Source organism: Elaeis guineensis, chromosome 5 (assembly GCF_000442705.2).
Source record: "Elaeis guineensis isolate ETL-2024a chromosome 5, EG11, whole genome shotgun sequence".
In the NCBI taxonomy this organism is placed as follows: domain Eukaryota; kingdom Viridiplantae; phylum Streptophyta; class Magnoliopsida; order Arecales; family Arecaceae; genus Elaeis; species Elaeis guineensis.
In genome coordinates this window covers 129573327-129595968 of record NC_025997.2, presented here as the reverse complement: position 1 = coordinate 129595968, position 22642 = coordinate 129573327, and the positions used below count along the sequence as shown (strand labels likewise).

At 39.0% G+C, this 22642-nt stretch overlaps 1 pseudogene; it reads right to left on the bottom strand.

Moving 5' to 3' along the window:
* Nucleotides 1–2215: 2215 nt before the first annotated feature.
* On the bottom strand, nt 2216–21201 carry LOC114914214 (uncharacterized; annotated as a pseudogene).
* Nucleotides 21202–22642: the final 1441 nt, after the last annotated feature.

Below are 22642 nucleotides of genomic sequence, written 5' to 3'. Positions count from 1 at the left end.
CCTCTGCATTGGCCTTCACGGCTATAAAGCTGCCTGTTACGTTGTCTCGCGGAGATGTTCGCGTTGCTGCGCGTCGCTCGATCTCGACCGTTGAATTGGTGGTGTGCCTGACATGATAAACAGCGTGGCAGGGGTTATGGCCTTGATTATTGTGGGAGCCTGGGATGCTATGTTTTGCAGGTGCATCCAATGGGAGATGGACACGTGGTGGCATGATAGTTGAATCTGTTTGTATGGCGGTCAATTTCCGGGTTGGTTGATGTACGACCGCTAAGTATTGGAAGGACGGTGGAGATTGGATTGATGAATATGATCATGAAAGATGGTGGACTGTAAGTTTTGAAGGAACAATTTGGAGCCTTTTCTAAAGTCACCTCTTCAGAGTCCACACCGCTCCCATTAGATGCTGACATGATGATGACATGATGTTTGTGGTGAATTGAGATCCTCTCCCATCTTTGGTTAAATTGGATAAATCTAATCTTCTAATCATGATAATATATATTTTGCAAAAAATTATGCATGGAATAGATTCTATATATAGTATCTATCTTGATAAGTCCCGCTTCTGATTGTTGCTGGATAATAAAGCAAATCAATGGCGGCTAGTCATATGGTCTCCACTAAAAATATTATAAAGCCATTTAAAACTCTTCAAATGGATGACCATCATGGCTGCACACATTTTATGCAGTTAAGCCTAGCAATATGCATAACATGCCTCAATAATAGGCACTGGTTTTTAATCTATATCCGGAAGAGATTTTTAGGTGCGCTTTCTCTTATTCTAACATTCTTACTTTCCCTACTCTCAACTCTTCGTTATTTTTTAAAATTATTGCACGACTTAAACAATGGAGAGTGCCAAGCAAACTCCAATACCCTTTGCTATTATTTTTCTCTTGCTTTTAGGTTAAACTTTTAGCAGATCTTTTCATCTAAGCATGGCTACAATTGATCACTCATCGTTCACAAGCTCATCCAAACTTTCTAGCTCTGAGTTTGTTCGATTTCTTCAGCTTAGATTTTGCTGGCAACATACATCACAATTCTTATACAATACATGAATAGTGATGATTGGTAAAATATGTGATGTCCATTCAACCATGAATTAGAAAATGTTATCAAAAAAAAAAAAACTATGCATATTGATCTTAATTTTCTCATATTGTACAAGTTTATTTATAAAAAAATATTTATATTTTAATATTTTATTTTATTTTATTTAAATTATATTTTATCTGATTAACATTGAATCGAGCAAATGATATTATTATTTATTTTTGTTATAACAGTATATGTTTGCTGCAGTGGCTATTATTTTCTTTTTATAAAAACTCAATAAAAGACACATGAGAAATAACCGTAATTAACGATATTGTAGCGGTAAATAACAATTCCTCGACAGGGTCCACCGTATGGGAGCGTCAGGCTTGTTGAAATAAGACTTGGTTTTCATTTTTGAGCAAGGGAGCCACATTCGCATGGATTTGATTAGAGGGTTCAAAAGCTAAGATATTCGTTGAAAGTTCTAAAAGTCACGAGTGGAACAGCTACCAAACTAGCTACATCATATGTAATAAAGAAGGTACATGTGTCAACTTACAAGGTCATATGTTCGTAGCAAGGGATGAGACAAGTCAAAATGCCAGGTCTAATATTCTATAGCCCTGATGGTCCTTGCTCCTAGGGTTAGGTGTTAGAATAGAACGGAGGGAGACAAGAAGAGATATTAGTTGTCCTAAGCAAGTGCTCACCTGCTACCGCGGCATCATAACCAACGGCTTGTAGGGTGGATCTTAAACAAAAGTCACCCATTTGGCCTCCAAGGCACGACGCCGTTCGATCCTTTTCGGTGGAATGGACCACGTCTTTCAAAGAGACCATAACCAAATTGCATTCCCAAATATTACGAAGCCACAGCTACCTTGTCACACTAGCAATGATAGCATGTCCAAGAGATGGTGCAGAAGGATGTCTTTTTATGGCCCAAAGAAGGGCATGAGAAAGATATTGAAACGGAGAGATTTCTTTGTACCCAAAAAAAAAGAAAGCAGAGACATTTGTTAGGAACAGAATTTATGAAGATGACTTCATCTTAGGCTGGAGGCCAATTTTGTGACGTCTAGGAGCATCTAATTAACATGCTCTGCCTAGCTTTCCCTCCTGTATGATCCTTTCTTTCTTTTTTTTTTTTTTGGTGGGGTGGTTGGTGTTGTGGAGAGGAAACAATGCTATATTAGAAGTAAAAGGTCAGCTGTTTACAGAAGACACGGACAGGGTAATTACAAAGAGGCGAAGATATACAACATAATGTAGACAGTTTGAGAACAGAAGGCATGCCAGCAGTCCAATGAAGCCCAATGATAAGTGAAAGACATAATGCTTCAGTGATAGTAACTGGTAACAGACACATAGCAGCAGTGACGATCAGTTTTATGTAGCCATAAATCCATAGAAATACTCGGATAGAGAGAGTCCATTATAACCATGGTGCATAATAGAAATGAGTGATATAGCAGACGGTCAAAGTAGCTGAGCAAAAGTCCGATGAGCCCCTAATCTTTCAACGACCCTATCATGATCCATTGCCGAGTGCTTGGGAAGTTATGTTGATGATGAAGTCAATGCATGATCCTTACTTTGAGGAGACAAGCAATGTCACAGCAGATAGCAGAATATATGAATAAGCAACGCTTATAAGCATAGCAATACCAACTATGATGATGGGAAGAAAATAGACAACCAGTTGAATGGTTGCAGCCATAGGAGGAAATAAAGCAATACTCAGCCAGACCATCGTGTTGGAGCAGCAGCAGTGAAGGGATTACCAGCATCTTGGAAGCGGAAGTAAAGATGAGCAAGAACCATCTGAATAAAGATCGAGCAGCATCTTGAAAGGTGAAGTGATAACAAGCAGATTGGAGGAAACACACAACCTGATAGAAAAATGATCCAGAGAATACAGTTGATCGCAAATAGAGAAGCAAAACACAAGTAATTCTGATCGCCCTGACATTCGCATGCATGAGGGATATGAGATGAAATTTCGAAAGAGTAGTAAATCTAATGTCTCTGAGGTTCTTGTGCTTGAGAATCAATTCTTGAAGTTTCCAGAGTAGAGTGCTTGAAGAATTGAAATAATGGATTGACTTGAATACAGTATAGTAATTGAGAAAGTCCCTTGCTTCATAGAGTTAAAAGTATGTGTCACGTCCCCGACTCGAGATTGTGAATCGAGGATCGCAGCAACCGCCGCATACTCATGAAGAACTCTCTCCATAAGCATGCAAGGCATCTCATCACGATATCAATGCATCACAGCGGAATAAATTTAAATAATTATTATTCAACTGTAATTCAAGTAATTATATCAAATGTCTTACATCCAATAAAATTTTTGCTAAAAATAAAACAATAGATCTAAGTTTATTGAAGTTGACAATGCTAAATCTCGCCTCTAAAAGCTCTGTCCCAATATTTCTTCCCACGCTCGAAATTAATTATCTGAATCTGAAAAATAGAAAGAAAGGTAATGAGCTAGACAGCCCAGTAAGTAACAAATATCTCAACTAGATATTTCAGATATTATGTATTTTTCAAGAATAATATTGCAAATAAACATAAGAGTATATTTTATGCTGATTTAATACAAATCAAATATTTTCAAATATTCACATATAAAATAATCATAAATCCGATTCGATGCAAAATACTCGTAACTCAACGGCCTTGACTATGACCAACGTTTAACCTCCATTGGCGGGGTCCACAGAATACCAGCGCACAACTCCCACTGGCAGGGTCCACAAACACCAGCGCACAGCCCCCACTGGCAGGGTCCACTAAGTACCAACGTATAATCCCCATTGGCGGGGCCCACTGAAACATAGTTAGACTGAGAGCATCAAAATACTTTGTATCATAATATATCATAATTTTTCACTAAACATGTGCATAATCGACGTACCATAATATTTCAAAAGTACTTTTCTTTCAAAACATAATTCATAATTCATGTATAATTTCAGAGAATAATTATTTATTTTTAGAATAAATATGGAATATCTCGAGAAGATGATTCATTACTTACCTTTCACGGAGCACTGAATGAATAGATCGACTAACTTCTAGGAGATTCTTCCATGCCTATTATCCAAAATTATATTTTTACATTAATTTTAATTCAAAATTAAATTTAACAAATTTCAAAATCAAAACCTCACTTAAAATCAGACTCTTCCCTAAACTCGATCAAAATCATCAAATGAAGCCTTCCACTACGCTAATCCTAGAGGAATAACTTTAGAGAGAGAGAAATCCATCAAGAGAGAGAAACAATCTAGAGAGAAAAAATTTTAGAGAGAGAAAGTCCAATTCTAAAGAGAGAAAATAAGGGTTCAGACTGAAAGAAGAGAGAGAAGAGAGAGAAACTCTCTCTCTCATCATTTATTATTATTATTATTTTTATTTATTTATTTATTTATTTATTTATATATATATATATAAATATATATATTTATTTTTATTTTTTATTTTTTATTTTTTTTATTTTTTTTATTTTCTTTTTCTCTTTTTTTTCTTCTTTTTCTTCTTTTTCTTTCCTTTTCCTTTTTTTTTCTTCTTTCTCTTTTCTTTTTCTTCTTTTTCTTTTCTTTTTATTCTTTTTCTTTTCTTTTTTTTTCTTTTTCTTCTCTTTTCTTCTTCTTCTCTCGACTCCTTCCAGGCCGAACAGGGGACGGCAGTCCCCTCCTTGTGCCAGGCCGTTCAGGCCACGGCCGTCGTGGTGGAGGACGACGGCAGAGGGGGGCCACTCCCCCGGTCACAGAGGAGCATGGCCGGCGATCGGTTGCGATCGCCGACGCCGAAAAATTCACGAGAAAAAGAGACCAACCGATCGCCGGCGCCGAAAAATTCACGAGAAAAAGAGACCAAAACAGAGGTCCCTTTTTCCGACTGAAAATTGGCGACTCTCGTCGCCGGCAGCCGCGCACAAATGCAAGGGAGGAAGGGGAAAGAAGAGAGGAAGAAGAGGAAGACTCACCTCGGCCTCCGGTGACCCCACCGACGGGCAATCACGGTGAAAACGAAGCAAGGATCCGCGGCTCTAATTCAAAAAAATCGGAGAGGAAAAGAGGGGAAAAGGGCCGATGATTGGCTTCAAGGGAGGGAAAGGTCCTTTTATAGAGAACCCTAGGACTCCGAGAGGTCCTAGGATTCCGATCTCGCCTGGGTCTCGCCGGAGAAGAAGACTCCTATCGGGAGTCTTCTTCCCGATTTTGATTCCTCTGTTTTTTTTTTTTTTTTTTGGGGGCTTGGGTCTGCTGGATTGGGCTTGGTTGGGCTAGGTTTTGGGCTATGACATTCTTCACCCCTAAAAAGAAATTTCGTCCTCAAAATTTTTCATACCTGTCATCATTGTATTGGAAGCCTGTGCATTCTGTTGAGTAAGCACATAAACTCTTCCCTGGGTTTTAGAAATCTGTCCACCACCCTTATGTTGTCCTTCATAAGTTCTTTGACCAACTTGATTTTCTGTATTTAGTGGGCAGCTAGCAATTTTATGATCCATCTGACCACATTTGAAACAAGCACCTATATTCCAATAGTAATCCTTGTCTGCATGATTTTTGCCACATCTGGAGCACGGCTCACTATCAATTTGTTGAGTCTTATTATCTATTGCTCCCTTAGCTGATCTTTTGATGTTTTTATTATTCTGCCCTTGTGTATCATTTGATTTTGCTCTCTTTCTTTGCTTTCTTTCCCTTTTCATGCGTCCTTCATTGACTTCTCTTTCAATTATCAGTGCTTTGTTTACTACATCTGCATAAGTTGTCAATTCATATGGAACCACTTGTTTTCGAATCTCAGTTCTCAGTCCCATCTCGAACTTGTGAACACGTTCTTGCTCACCATCCACTAATCTCGGAGCAAATTTTGCTAACTCTGTAAATTTTGCTTCATATTCAGTCACACTCATACCCTTTTGCTTCAAATAAATAAACTCTTGCTCTTTCTGGATCCTTATACTCCGAGAAAAATACTGATCATAGAATGCAATCCGAAATCTTTCCCAGGTAAGTATTTCGCCGTCTTGTTCATACTTGCGCTGTAGTCGCTGACACCAGTTGTATGCTTCTCCTTGTAGTAAATAAGCTGCATATCGAATCTTTTCTTCATCAAGACACTCTTGGACAGCGAAGGCCTTCTCCATCTCCATTATCCAGTTATCAGCCTCCAAAGGTTCAATAGTCCCCTTGAAAGCTAGAGGAGCAAGCTTTTTAAATTCTGAAATGTTGTTCCGTTGTACTGGTTGCTCTCCATGTTGTGATGGTGGATGTTGATGTTGTTGTGTATCTCGTTGTATCTGCTGTTGTTCAAGCATTTGCTGCTGTATTTATTGTTGCGCTTGTACCATCCTGATTAGGGTCTGCATTAACTGAGCCATATCTGGTTCTTGACGTGCTTCGAAGTACTCCCATTAGGATCTACGACTCCCTCCTCCTGAGGGGTGCCACTGATTAGATGGGGAGTGCTACCATCCCGTGGTTGTGATGTCTCTCTTGCAATTCCTTGAGTAGTTCTTGTCATTATACGGGGAGGCATGGTAACCTTGTAGTAGTAAAACCTTATTAGATTCATTTATCTATTTGTTAGGATAGATTTATTATGATGCTCATACTTTAACGTCCCAATATACCTAATGTTTACCCACCTACACTCATACTATGTCAAATTCTATGTGTCATAATTTATCCACTTATGCTCTGATACCATATTAATTGTCACGCCCCCGACCCGAGATTGTGAATCGAGGGTCGCGGCAACCGCCGCATACTCATGAAGAACTCTCTCCATAAGCATGCAAGGCATCTCATCACGATATCAATGCATCACAGCGGAATAAATTCAAATAATTATTATTCAACTGTAATTCAAGTAATTATATCAAATGTCTTACATCCAATAAAATTTTTGCTAAAAATAAAACAATAGATCTAAGTTTATTGAAATTGACAATGCTAAATCTCGCCTCTAAAAGCTCTGTCTCAATATTTCTTCCCATGCTCGAAATTAATTATCTGAATCTGAAAAATAGAAAGAAAGGTAATAAGCTAGACAGCCCAGTAAGTAACAAATATCTCAACTAGATATTTCAGATATTATTTACTTTTCAAGAATAATGTTGCAAATAAACATAAGAGTATATTTTATGCTGATTTAATACAAATCAAATATTTTCAAATATTCACATATAATATAATCATAAATCCGATTCGATGCAAAATACTCGTAACTCAACAGCCTTGACTATGACCAACGTTTAACCCCCATTGACGGAGTTCACAGAATACCAGCGCACAACCCCCACTGGTAGGGTCCACAAACACCAGCGCACAACCCCCACTGACAGGATCCACTAAGTACCAACGTATAATCCCCATTGATGGGACCCACTGAAACATAGTTAGGCTGAGAGCATAAATCCGATCTGTATCAAAACAATTTGTATCATAATATATCATAATTTTTTACTGAACATGTGCATAATCGACGTACCATAATATTTTAAAAGTACTTTTCTTTCAAAACATAATTCATAATTCATGCATAATTTCAGAGAATAATTATTTATTTTCAGAATAAATATGGAATATCTCGAGAAGATGATTCATTACTTACCTTTCACGAAGCACTGAATGAATAGATCGACTAACTTCTATGAGATTCTTCCGTGTCTATTATCCAAAATTATATTTTTATATTAATTTTAATTCAAAATTAAATCTAACAAATCCCAAAATCAAAACCTCACTTAAAATCAGACTCTTCCCTAAACTCGATCAAATCATCAAATGAAGCCTTCCACTACGCTAATCCTAGAGGAATAACTTTAGAGAGAGAGAAATCCATCAAGAGAGAGAAACAATCTAGAGAGAGAAAATTTTAGAGAGAGAAAGTTCAATTCTAGAGAGAAAAAATAAGGGTTCAGACTGAAAGAAGAGAGAGAAGAGAGAGAAGAGAGAGAAACTCTCTCTCATCATTTTTTATTATTATTATTTTTATTTATTTATTTATTTATTTATATATAAATATATATATATATATATATATTTATTTTTATTTTTTATTTTTTATTTATTTTTTATTTTATTTTATTTTTCTCTTTTTTTCTTCTTTTTCTTTCCTTTTCTTTTTTTTTTCTTTTTCTTCTTTCTCTTTTTTTTTCTTTTCTTTTTCTTCTTTTTCTTTTCTTTTTTTTTTCTTTTTCTTCTCTTTTCTTCTTCTTCTCTAGACTCCTTCCAGGCCGAACAGAGGACGGCAGTCCCCTCCTTGTGCCGGGCCGTTCAGGCCACGACCGCCGCGGTGGAGGCCGGCAGTAGAGAGGGGCCACTCCCCCGGTCACGAAGGAGCATGGCCGGCGATCGCAACCGATCGCCGGCATCGAAAAATTCACAGAAAAAAGAGACCAAAACAGAGGTCCCTTTTTCCGACCGAAAATCGACGACTCTCGTCGCCGGCAGCTGCGCACAAATGCACGGGAGGAAGAAGAAAGATGAGAGGAAGAAGAGGAAGATTCACTTCGGCCTCCGGTGACCCCACCGACGGGCAATCACGGTGAAAACGAAGCAAGGATCCGCGGCTCTAATTCGGAAAAATCGGAGAGGAAAAGAGGGGAAAAGGGCCAATGATCGGCTTCAAGGGAGGGAAAGGTCCTTTTATAGAGAACCCTAGGACTCCGAGAGGTCCTAGGATTCCGATCTCGCCCGGGTCTCGCCGGAGAAGAAGACTCCTATCGAGAGTCTTCTTCCCGATTTTGATTCCTCTGTTTTTTTTTTTTTTTTTGGGCTTGGGTCTGCTGGATTGGGCTTGGTTAGACTAGGTTTTGGGCTATGACAGTATGATAGCTTAACACAGCAGGAATTGGCACAAGCTGTTGAAGCCGATGAATCAAAGTAAGAGCCCGCATAGAAAACGTACTGAGAGCAGCTAGATTAACATTCCCATTCTCAATCTGCTCTTTATATTTTTTTCTCCTTCTCACTCTCATTCCTTTTTCTTTCCTTCTCTTTTGATTCAATTTTTTTTTATTTTCTTAAATTGAAACATCTCTCCCTGCCTCATATACAGCTTACTTTTGAGAACCCTCCAATGCTTCTTTTTGCCATACAGTAAGTTGCTATCCATAAGTAACCAGTTTATGGTAATGATTCCATAATTTAGAGCATAATTTGGATTTGTTATGCAGATGCAGTTAAGCCCTTGTCTTAAAGAATTCATTTCAGCAAAGATTAAAATTACATAAGAAATAAATTTAAAATATAAAAACAATGAGATCGAGAATCCTCTATGATGCATTATGTGGACCATAGAGTGCTGCTATCAGAAAATGGACGGCCATCAAACAAGACATGTATGACATAAACAAGACATGTATGACATACACATAAGACTGACTTGTTTGATTGACCTCCATCATCTACTAGGTGCAGCACTCTATGATTCAAACCGCATACACTAAGGATTTGTGCTCAAAGAATGACCTGTTCTATTTAGCAAGAATGAAAAGAAAAACAAAAAAGAAAACCTGATAAGTAATTAACACGCCACTCCATGATGCTATCCGAAAGACTTGTGCAGGATTATCAGATTAAAGAATTGAAACAGAGGTATCTTCATCTGTCAGAAAAAGGAATTGGTGTTCCTGATCTTTACAGAGATATGGCCAAAATGCCAGTAGGAAATGTGGCTTTTGCCACAGCCTTTGTCATGGACCACAAATATAGCACATGTATTGCAGATCAGCACCAACCAAGGTGCAAAGGCTACGAACTTAGGTGATTTGTACTGTAAATATCGCCATGGGGTCACACCTGACTTGAATTGGAGTTAGGAAAAGGCATTGGAAATTCCCACAAGTACTCTAGCTTCCAATCCTTCCCCATTTTTGGGTGAGAAATTAGGTTTGCAGCTATTTTGTTGAATTGGGATCACACAACTAATAAAGATGTAAAGCTTGCAATCCTTCCCCTCTTAGCAGGGTTACTTTCTTAAGTTGACAACCTCAGCTCCCCACCCACCTCAAAAATCATCTGGTATATCTGCCACACTTTGCAAGGGAATTACCAACTCCCATCTCATAATAGAGTGATTTTACTCCAACCTCATCCCTAAAGTAGTCTCATCTAGAATACCTAAAACCTGCTTTATGTCAAAATCCTTGTCCTTTTTTTTGACCATCTCTAGATCCCTTCCAATGGGGGGTGAATGAACCAAGGCAATATTTAACTAGGTTAAAAAGGAATAAAAGAAAGGTTTGTGGAGTTGTCTAGAAGTAAATGGAAAGAGTAGGAAAGTGAGTTCTCTCGAGAAAAAATAACACGACTGCCTCACCTTTTGACAAAGAGGGGCAAGGGGTTGCAGGGCCAGCGGTACCACTCACATGAATAATTACAGGTTCAGACACTGGAAGACGAGGATGGAAACTATACTTCTTTTCTGGTATCTTTGCAGTAGAGAATCTCTAAATATCGATTGTGGGGGCTTTAAAAAATAAAATTGGAATGATGGCAAACAGAAGCTCATGATACATAGGGCACAGCTGCCTCTTGTGGATTAAAAGGGGACAAATAAAAGACAATGTTGCACAGCATAGGAGTGGAGAAATTAAAATACTAAAAACCTGAATGGGCTACCGAACTCGCTGCCAGATTGATAAGCAAAACAGAGTTTCTTTTATATTCCTCTTTACAATCTTCACAGACCAATCTAATGGTGGACTAAAGATCAAACAACAATTAAGACCATGACTACTACTCATTCCTTGGAACTCAGGTGGGAAATAGGCTTCCCATGGGTTGCTCTAATGTTTGAAGGAGAAGAAGGTGATGGAATTACCTGTGAAGAGCTTGAATAGAGTTGGTGCCCCTTCTCTCTATTCTTTCCCATGACTATAGTAATGAAAGACCCATCCTCCTCTTCTGGTGGGCATGGGGGAGGAGAGGCAGCAGCAATAGGATTATGAGAAGGAACAGAAGCTTGTTGCTTGGCCACATCCTCGACGACTTCCCCATTTCTCTGGGGCTTCATGGCTTCTTCCATTAGTGTTTTCCTTGAGAGCTTCTCCTCAGCGTCCTTCAAAAACTTGAACTTTGGAGGGGCTGAGGACTTCAGCCTACTCAAATCATCTTCCTTCGAGGATTCAAAGAGGGGGTTGAATCCATGTTGACTGTAGCAATCCAAAGGGGTTAGAGGTGGGGTGGAGAGAGGGGAAGAGGGAGGAGTTAAAAATGGGGTCTCCACGAGACCAGCAAATCACTCAAGCTCTTCCCTCTGGAACCTTTCCTGCTCCTCCCTCCTCTGGATCTCCCATCCTCTGACTCCAAGTCCTCTTTGGTCTCCTCTTTGATGGCGAAGAGAAACCTTGGAGGCCCTGAGAGGCTGTGAAGCCTCATGAGCTCTGCCTCCATGCTCTCTTCTCCTCCTCCAAATGGCCTCAAGAGAAGATCGTTACCTGAGTTCGAGTGGAGGTAAAGATGACCATCATCGGAGTGACCTGTGGTGTTATAGCCCAAATCCATTACAGCCCACAAAGCCCAAAACGGAAAAAAAAAAAAAAAAAAAAAAAGGAAACAGAGGAATTCAGAACCGGAAAGAAGACTCCCGATAGGAGTCTCCTTCTCCGACTAAATCCGAGCAAGAATCGAACTCCTAAGACCCCTCGGAGTCTTAGGAGTTCCTATAAGAAGACCCCCTCTCTTTAGAATCGATCCATCGACTCTTTTCCCCTCTTTTTCTCTCCGATTTTCCCGAAGAAGAGCCGCGGGCACAGTTGGGTTCTCGCCGTGTTTTCTCTCCGACGAGGTCCCAAGAGGCTGAGGTAAGTTCCTCTCTTCCTCCTCTCCTTCTTCTCCTTCCTCCCATGCTCCTGTGCATGGCTGCCGGCGACGAATGTGGCCGATCTACCGACGGGAAAGAGACTGTTTTTGAGTCTCTTTTCCTTGAAATCTCCGGCGCCGGCGATCGGAATTGACTGCCGACCCTGTTTCCTTCGTGATCGGGGGAGATGGCCCGTCGGCCGCCGGCCTCCGTCGTGGCAGCCACGGCTCGAACGGCCGATTGAGGCCTGAGGACAAGAGTCCTCTGTTCCGGCGCGGGAAGAAGAAGAAGAAAAAAAAAAGAAAAAAGAAGAAAAGAAGAAAAAGAAGAAAAAGAAAAGAAAAAGAAGAAAAAGAAAAGAAAAAGAAGGAAAAAAAAAGGGCTGAGAGAGAGAAATTCTCTTTGCTCTCTCTCTCTCTCTCTCTCTTTCTCTCTCTAGATCATAGGATTTATGGAATTAATTTATTATTAAAAAAAAATTTAGCAATAAAAATAAAAATAAAATTAGGGTGTCCATGGGTTAATTCGAAAATCGGGATGCTGTCGACGAATTGATCCTAGTGAAAATATTAGATTTTTAATAAATTAGTTATTTTTAATTCGATGAAATTTTGATTTAAAATATGATATTTGACGTATCAGGTTCTGAGAAGGATTTTCGAGATCCCTAGAATTTCTAGTTTGGACTTTCTTTTGAGGTAACTAGTGTTTACTTTTACTGAATTTATCTGGTAAATTATGAATTAAATAAATTTATGCATGATTGTGATTGAAATTATTTATTGAAATAATTGTTGGAATTATTTATGATGAAAGTTAATTATAAAAAATTATTTATTGAATGATGTTATTTGCTGAGCAATTATTATGATGATATATGATCTCAAAGAATGTTATAATTGATTTGACTCGAATATCAATTAATTTTATTATTCTTGAAAATAATATATGAATTGGAAGACAATATGAAATTGACAACCTGACTGTGTTGAGGACCCCGCCAACGGGGGCATATACGTTGGCAATTGACTGTCCTGAGGATTTACGTCGCCAGTAAGACCAGCGACATGTCGCCAGATAGACCAGCGACAAAACCGCCAGTTAGACCAGTGGTTCCAAAGGACTTGGCTGCCAGATGATTCGCAGCCCACTGCAAGCAGATACGCGGTATTATGACCCTGCCACAGGGATAATGTGGTCATAGTCATGGTTGGTAAGAAGAATTTAAGAAATTGATGAAATTAAGAAGAAAAGCATAATTGAAAATTATGATGAATTGACTTCTAAATATGATTGACAGTATGAATATGATTTCATGAAATTATATATTGAATTGTTATGCATAGTATTATTTGCCTGATTATTCAGTTAAAGGTATACACTGCTTACTGGGCTATTTAGCTCATGATAAGTTTTATGTTTTTCTTACAGATCCAGAAAATTAGCATGATGCGGGATTTCGGTTGGGAGAGCGATTAGAGATGAAGTTAACTCATTGATTTAGGATTTTCTCAGAATTGATTCAAGACCTTTAGTTTTGTTTTTAGTATTGACATTGTCAGACAGTTACTTTCTTTTGAACACTTAGTTTTGATTTGTTATTTGAACCAAGGTTTGATTATTGAATGAAGAAAAATTTATTTAACTGTTTGTGAAGATATCATGATGAGATGCCTTGCATGCTTATGGAAAAAGTATTCTATAAGTATGCGGCGGTTGCCATGACCCTCGATTCAAATCTCGGATCGGGGGCGTGACAATTAATATGGTATCAGAGCATAAGTAGATAGATAGAGACATGTAGAATAAAGTGAGTGATGGGTAGACATTAAAAAATTGAAAGGTTAAGTTATGATAATTATGATTTGACTTGTCACAAGTTATAACCTTATTAAGGATAAGTTATTATCTCAAATCTAACATAGGTCAATATGCCTCCGCGACGAGCGAGGAATACTCAAGGAACGGTAGGAGGGACATCAAATCCACTTGGCGATAATACTCCCCAATTAAACAGTGGTACAACTCAGCAGGAGGGAATCCATGATCCTACCAGAAATACTCCGACAGCACAGGAGCCGAACATGACTCAACTAATGCAAACTCTGATCGGAGTAGTTCAAACACAACAACAGTTACTTCAATAACAACATGCACAGCCACATCAGCATTTTCCACCGGCACCTGGACATGGAGAACATCCGATGCAAAGAAACAATATCGTCAAATTTAAGAAGCTAGCCCCTCCAGCCTTCAAAGGGACCATCGAGCCACAAGAAGCAGATAACTGGATTATGAAAATGGAGAAGGCCTTCGCCGTGCAAGAATGCCAAGATGAAGAGAAGATCCGCTATACAGCATATCTGTTACAAGGCGAGGCATACAACTGGTGGCGTATACTGGAACAAAAATATGAGCACGATGGGATACCACTCACTTGGGAGAGATTTCAAGATGAATTCTTTGACAAGTATTTCCCCCGAAGTGTCAGAATACAGAAAGAACAGGAGTTCATTCACCTGAGACAGGGTAACAGATCCATTGCAGAATATGAAGCTCATGCGGAGCGTGAACGGAATCAGAAGAAGAGAAATAGATTTAGTGAAACTCAAGGACGAAACCAGAACAATAAGGTTCCAGCAAAGAAGCCAGCAACTGATAAGAATCGTGAGAATGAGACAGCTAAATGTTCGAGATGTGGCCGAAGAGAGCATGAGACTTCTAATTGCCCATGGAATACTGGTTCGTGTTTTAGATGTGGTCAGAAAGGACACAAGATTGCAGATTGCCCGCAGATGGATGAAAATAGATCAACACAAGCAAAGGACGGAGGTCAAAGGTCGAAAACTCAAGGAAGAATCTATGCCCTCACACAACAAGATGCTCAGGCCTCCAATGCTGTGGTGACAGGTACCATTCCTGTATCTGGTATTCATGCTTCAGTTTTGTTTGATTCTGATGCTACACACTCCTTTATATCCACTACTTTTATTAGACAGCATGATATAGGTTGTGAACCCATGGAAACCAAATTATATGTTGAGACACCAGTAGGTGATATTTTGAGTACCGAAAGTGTGTGCAAGTCCTGTAGTATTAAGATAGGAGAAAGAGAATTACCAGTAGATTTGGTGGTCCTGGATATGTATGATTTCGATGTCATTCTAGGAATGGATTGGCTGGCTACCTATCATGCCTCTGTGGATTGTCATGGAAAAAGAGTGAACTTTCACATACCGAAAGAATTAACTTTTAGTTTTGATGGAAGTATAGGAACCACCCCTCCACGTATTATTTCACCTGAACAAGCTAGACAGATGATAAGAAAGGGATGTAGAGGTTACCTAGTATCAATAAAGAATAAAGAACATGATGAATTGAAGTTACAGGATATTCCTATCGTAAATGAATTTTCGGATGTATTCATTGATGATTTAGTCGGACTACCCCCAGATAGAGAATTTGAATTTACTATTGAGTTGGCACCTAATACCAATCCGATTTCTAAAGCTCCTTACAGAATGGCCTCTATGGAATTAAAGGAGTTAAAAGATCAATTACAAGATTTATTGGATAAACGTTTTATAAGGCCTAGTGTATCTCCTTGGGGAGCTCCAGTCTTATTTGTGAAGAAGAAAGATGGTAGTATGAGACTCTGTATCGACTATAGAGAGTTGAATAAAAATATTATCAGAAATAAGTATCCTCTACCTCGAATTGATGATTTGTTTGATCAGCTGCAAGGTGCACAAGTCTTTTCTAAAATTGATCTTCGTTCAGGGTATCATCAGTTAAAAATTAAAACAGAGGACATACCAAAGACGGCATTTAGAACTCGTTATGGACATTATGAATTTTTAGTGATGCCTTTTGGGTTAACCAATGCTCCAGCAGCCTTTATGGATTTAATGAACAGAATATTCAGATCTTATCTTGATAAATTTATTGTCGTATTTATTGACGATATCCTGATATATTCAAGAAGTAAATTGGAGCATGAAGAATATTTACGGTGTGTACTACAAATATTGAGGAAAGAGAAACTTTATGCCAAATTTAAGAAATGTGAATTTTGGTTGGACAAAATAGCCTTTTTAGGACACATCGTATCTAAAGATGAAATTTCTGTGGATCCAGCAAAAGTGGAAGCTGTGATGCAGTGGAACAGACCTACAAATATTTCTGAGATTCGAAGTTTTCTGAGAATGGCAGGATATTACAGACGATTTGTAGAAGGATTTTTCCGCATAGCTGCACCTTTGACTCGTCTTACTCAAAAAGGAGTTAAATTCGAGTGGTCTGAAGATTGTGAACAGAGTTTTCAAGAATTAAAACAACGATTAGTGTCAGCCCCTATCCTTACTATACCAACAGGAAATGAAGGTTTCATAATATATAGTGATGCATCTAAAAAGGGACTCGGATGTGTATTGATGCAACATGGTAAGGTAGTAGCCTATGCCTCAAGACAACTGAAACCATATGAATAAAATTATCCGACACATGATTTGGAATTAGCTGCAGTGATTTTTGTCCTAAAAATTTGGAGACATCACTTATACGGTGTGCAGTGTGAAGTGTTTACAAATCATAAGAGCTTGAAGTACATTTTTACACAGAAAGAATTAAACATGAGACAGAGAAGGTGGTTAGAACTATTAAAAGATTATGATTTAACAATCCATTATCATCCGGAAAAAGCTAATGTTGTTGCTGATGCCCTTAGTAGGAAATCTGTGGGAAATTTGGCGGTGTTAATCACACACCAAAGTCAATTGTTAAAGGATATAAGAAAACTGGAATTAGACATCCGAATATATGACTCAACAGTACGGTTAGCCAACATGAGGGTTCAGCCAGCACTCATTGAAAGAATTTCAGTTGCCCAGAATGATGATCCACAACTAATAAAAATAAGAAATTCAGTGGAAGCTGGTGTTCAATCTGAATTCAAGATACATGAAGACGGTTCGTTAAGGTTCGAAAATAGGATTTGCGTACCCAATGATTCAGCACTCAAGCATGAAATACTTCAGGAAGCACATCAGACCGGTTATACAGTTCATCCGGGAGGTACCAAGATGTATAGAGACTTAAAAGAAATGTACTGGTGGAATAATATGAAGAGAGAGATCGCTCAATTCGTGGCTCAATGTTTGGTGTGTCAACAAGTTAAAGCTGAACATCAGAGACCTGCGGGACTACTTCAACCTCTTGATATTCCAGTTTGGAAGTGGGAACATATCACTATGGATTTTGTAACTGGACTACCAAAGACTCCCAGTAAAAATGATGCAGCCTGGGTGATTGTAGACCGATTGACAAAGTCTGCACACTTTCTTCCAATTAGAGTTGGATTTACCTTGGAACGACTAGCAAAGTTATATATGAAAGAAATTGTAAGATTACATGGAATTCCAGTGACCATCGTATCGGATAGAGACACCAGATTTGTATCACAGTTTTGGAAGAGCTTACACAAGGCATTAGGAACAAAATTGAACTTCAGTACAGCCTTTCATCCACAGACTGATGGTCAGTCAGAGAGAACTATTCAGATCTTAGAAGATATGTTGAGAACCAGTATTTTGGATATGAAAAGTTCATGGGATGAGCATCTACCTTTGATTGAGTTCGCTTACAATAACAGTTATCAGGCTAGCATTGGTATGGCACCTTACGAAGCTTTATATGGTAGAAGATGTCGATCACCGATTCACTGGGATGATGTCGGTGAGCGAAGAATATTGGGTCTTGAACTTGTTCAACAAGCAGTCGAGAAGATTCAATTAATTAAAGAACGACTTCGGGCAGCACAAAGCAGACAGAAAAGTTATGCAGACAACAGGAGACGAAAATTAGAATTTCAAGTCGGTGACCATGTATTTCTCAAAGTATCTCTTTCAAAAGGAATCTCAAGATTTGGCATTCGTGGCAAATTGAATCCCAGATATGTGGGTCCGTTTGAGATTTTGGAAAGAATTGGTGAGGTGGCTTATCGACTTGCCTTACCCCCTTCACTTGCAGGAGTACATAATGTTTTTCATGTTTCTATGTTAAAGAAATATTTACCAGATCCAAGTCACATCGTGGAACTTGAACCAGTACAAGCCAGGAAGGATCTAACATATGAAGAATACCCGATACGGATCGTAGACCGTAAAGAACAGGTGCTGAGACGTCGCAACATTCCTTATGTCAAGATACAGTGGAGTCGACATTCAGAAAGAGAAGCTACTTGAGAGCTAGAGGAAGAAATGAAGCAAAAATATCCCCAGCTCTTCGAGACTACAGGTATGAAAAATTTCGAGGATGAAATTTCTTTTTAGGGGTGAAGAATGTTATAGCCCAAATCCATTACAGCCCACAAAGCCCAAAACGGAAAAAAAAAAAAACAGGAAACAGAGGAATTCAGAACCGGGAAGAAGACTCCCGATAGGAGTCTCCTTCTCTGGCTAAATCCGAGCAAGAATCGAACTCCTAAGACCCCTCGGAGTCCTAGGAGTTCCTATAAGAAGACCCCCTCTCTTTAGAATCGATCCATCGACTCTTTTCTCCTCTTTTTCTCTTCGATTTTCCCGAAGAAGAGCCGCGGGCACAGTTGGGTTCTCGCCGTGTTTTCTCTCTGACGAGGTCCCAAGAGGCTGAGGTAAGTTCCTCTCTTCCTCCTCTCCTTCTTCTCCTTCCTCCCATGCTCCTGTGCATGGCTGCCGGCGACGAATGTCGCCGATCTACCGACGGGAAAGAGACTCTGTTTTTGAGTCTCTTTTCCTTGAAATCTCCGGCGCCGGCGATCGGAATTGACCGCCGGCCCTGTTTCCTCCGTGACTGGGGGAGATGGCCCGTCGGCCGCCGGCCTTCGCCGTGGCAGCCACGGCCCGAACGGCCGATTGAGGCCTGAGGACAAGAGTCCTCTGTTCCGGCGCGGGAAGAAGAAGAAGAAAAAAAAAAAGAAAAAAGAAGAAAAGAAGAAAAAGAAGAAAAAGAAAAGAAAAAAGAAGAAAAAGAAAAGAAAAGAAAAAAAAAAGGTTGAGAGAGAGAAACTCTCTTTGCTCTCTCTCTCTCTCTTTCTCTCTCTAGATCATAGAATTTATGGAATTAATTTATTATTAAAAAAAAATTTAGCAATAAAAATAAAAATAAAATTAGGGTGTCCATGGGTTAATTCGAAAATCGGGATGCTGTCGACGAATTGATCCTAGTGGAGACATTAGATTTTTAATAAATTAGTTATTTTTAATTCGATGAAATTTTGATTTAAAATATGATATTTGACGTATCAGGTTCTGAGAAGGATTTTCGAGATCTCTAGAATTTTTAGTTTGGACTTTCTTTTGAGGTAAGTAGTGTTTACTTTTACTGAATTTATCTGGTAAATTATGAATTAAATAAATTTATGCATGATTGTGATTGAAATTATTTATTGAAATAATTGTTGGAATTATTTATGATGAAAGTTAATTATAGAAAATTATTTATTGAATGATGTTATTTGCTGAGCAATTATTATGATGATATATGATCTCAAAGAATGTTATAATTGATTTGACTCGAATATCAATTAATTTTATTATTCTTGAAAATAATATATGAATTGGAAGACAATATGAAATTGACAACCTGACTGTGTTGAGGACCCCGCCAACGGGGGCATATACGTTGGCAATTGACTGTCCTGAGGATTTACGTCGCCAGTAAGACCAGCGACATGTCGCCAGATAGACCAGCGACAAAACCGCCAGTTAGACCAGCGGTTCCAAAGGACTTGGCTGCCAGATGATTCGCAGCCCACCGCAAGCAGATTCGCAGCCCACCGCAAGCAGATACGCGGTATTATGACCCTGTCACAGGGATAATATGGTCATAGTCATGGTTGGTAAGAAGAATTTAAAAAATTGATGAAATTAAGAAGAAAAGCATAATTGGAAATTATGATGAATTGACTTCTAAATATGATTGACAGTATGAATATGATTTCATGAAATTACATATTGAATTGTTATGCATAGTATTATTTGCCTGATTATTCAGTTAAAGGTATACACTGCTTACTGGGCTATTTAGCTCATGATAAGTTTTATGTTTTTTTTACAGATCCAGAAAATTAGCATGATGCGGGATTTCGGTTGGGAGAGCGATTAGAGATGGAGTTAACTCATTGATTTAAGATTTTCTCAGAATTGATTCAAGACCTTTAGTTTTGTTTTTAGTATTGACATTGTCAGACAGTTACTTTCTTTTGAACACTTAGTTTTGATTTGTTATTTGAACCAAGGTTTGATTATTGAATGAAGAAAAATTTATTTAACTGTTTGTGAAGATATCATGATGAGATGTCTTGCATGCTTATGGAAAAAGTATTCTATAAGTATGCGGCAGTTGCTATGATCCTCGATTCAAATCTCGGATCGGGGGCGTGACATGTGGCATTTGCTGAAGTGGAGATTTCTTGGGGATTGAGAGCCGTGGGACTCTGAGAAGATGGCTCCTTCCAGCAGAAGAGATACAGTAGCTCTCTCACGGGACTAGTGTAGTTAGCCTCTATATCTCTGTTATGTTCTCTCTTCTTCCACCAAAACAAGTAGTAAAGCTCTGCTGCCAGCGCCAGGAACAGGAACCCTGAGACAAGGCTCAGCCTGATGCCCAAACTGCTCAAATGTCCCATTTTTTGCCACCAACCGCATCCCCCAAACGACCAAACCACTGATGTTATGTTCAACAACAGCCCAAGAATCACTATGCTGTTCCTAATAAAAATCCCATCTTTGGCTCATCCCTAAAGCCAACAGTAGTTCTTGCAATCAGAGAAACTAAAAAAAGAAAAAAAAAATAACCAAGAAACAAAACAAAAACCATACTTTTGGGAGGAATAAATTCACAACCCCAAAACCCCAAACAGATACAAGATTTCCCAGAAGCCAAAACACAGAAAAGAAGGCAGAAATTACTCCAAAAATTTTTTCCCAATAAAACTCCGACTTCTTCCAAAACCCAGAAACGCTAAAACGACGCAAAAAGAACACACCTATAGCATCGAGACCACATTCTGAGACCCACCAGCCATTAGTGGCAGCTCCAAAGCTCCAAAACACCCGGCTTTTGCTGGAACCAGCCATTCCGGTACAAATTTCTCAGCTTTTGCTCCCAAAAAGACCAGCTTGGACCCAGGAATCGTTCATGTAGTGCAACAAAACCTCCACTAGCTTGCGAGCACGGACGGCCGATAAGCGTCGCGTCGATCGAGAGCCGATCACATGGCCTCGAGAGGAAAAAGGCCGGTGTCGTTTCTCCAAAGCCATTGAACCCCAAGCTTTGAAAAAAAAAAAAAAAAAAAACAAGAGAATTACTCCCCCTCCGTTACTCTTCACGGCAATAAAGCTGCCTGTTACGTTGTCTCGCGGAGATGTTCGTCGCTCGATCTCGACCGTTGAATTGGTGGAGTACGCGACATGATAAACAGCGTGGCAGGGGTTATGGCCCTGATGATTGTGGTAGTCCTTGATGCTATGTTTTGCAGGTGCATCCAATGGGAGATGGACGCGTGGTGGGATGATAGTTGAATCTCTTTGTATAACGGTCAATTTCTGGATTGGTGGATGTACGACCGTTGATATTGGAAGGACAGTGCAGATTCGATTGATGAATGAGATCATTAAAGATGGTGGACTATAAGTTTTGAAGGAAGAATTTGGAGCCTTTTCTAAAGTTACCCCTCGAGAGACCATACCCGCTCCCGTTGGATGCTGACATGACATAATGACGACGTTTGTGGTGAGTCGAGATCCTCTCCCATCATTAATTGAATTGGATAAATCTAATCTCCTCATCACCATGATACGTTATTGGTGTATTACATCGATGTCATGCCACGTGATATCATCACATAATCACATAAGATCATTAAATTATTAATTTTAAAATATAAAATTATAATAAATTAACTTATTCATAAGTGAGTAACGAAATCAGATGTCTTTCGATATATCGAAAAATATATTGATGTCACGTATATCTAAAATTTCAGAAGTTCCAGATAAGTTAATATCCGATCTCCTCTAATGCACATCGATCTATAACCGATATTAACTCCTACATTATCCACCGCAATCATTTTGTAGAGTTTATCTATAATCTTTATAACTAAGCCACAGATGACCATACTTTCATATATAGTGGCAGATACAGTTAAATATAACCTCACTTCTAGCTAATACATACTGCTATATTCTAGTTCATTTACAGTTGGCTCTAACTGCCTAACAAACTCCTCTAATGGCCTAACAAACTCTGTAACGGTCTCACCACCTCCTCTATAAATAGAGGACTAAAGATCCTCTGATGGTAAATTCTAATCTCAAACTAGAGTGAGACTCTATCAGTGTGAACTTTGCTAGTTCTTGAGCAAGAAACTTTAGTTCCTACAAAGTCTAATCTCTTTAGTTCCATACAAATCCTCTTTTTGCTCTACTACTCTTTTTCACCACCTATTCTCAGGCTTCAGACTGACTTAAACATCGGAGAGTCTAAAATCGAAGGACCTCCATCGATTTTTGACTTGTTTTGTAAATTTTCTCAAAAGTATCTCAGATCAAACTGCGACCGACTTCCAGCTCGGCTTCGTCCGATCTCCTTCGTCTCAGATTTTGAGTCTCGCAACAATAGTTTTGCACCAGAGGAAGGGCCTTGATTGATTCTTATTATGGAAAAGATGGTCAGAGCATGGGTACCAAACAATTCTTTGGCATCTCTATCCTCTCCA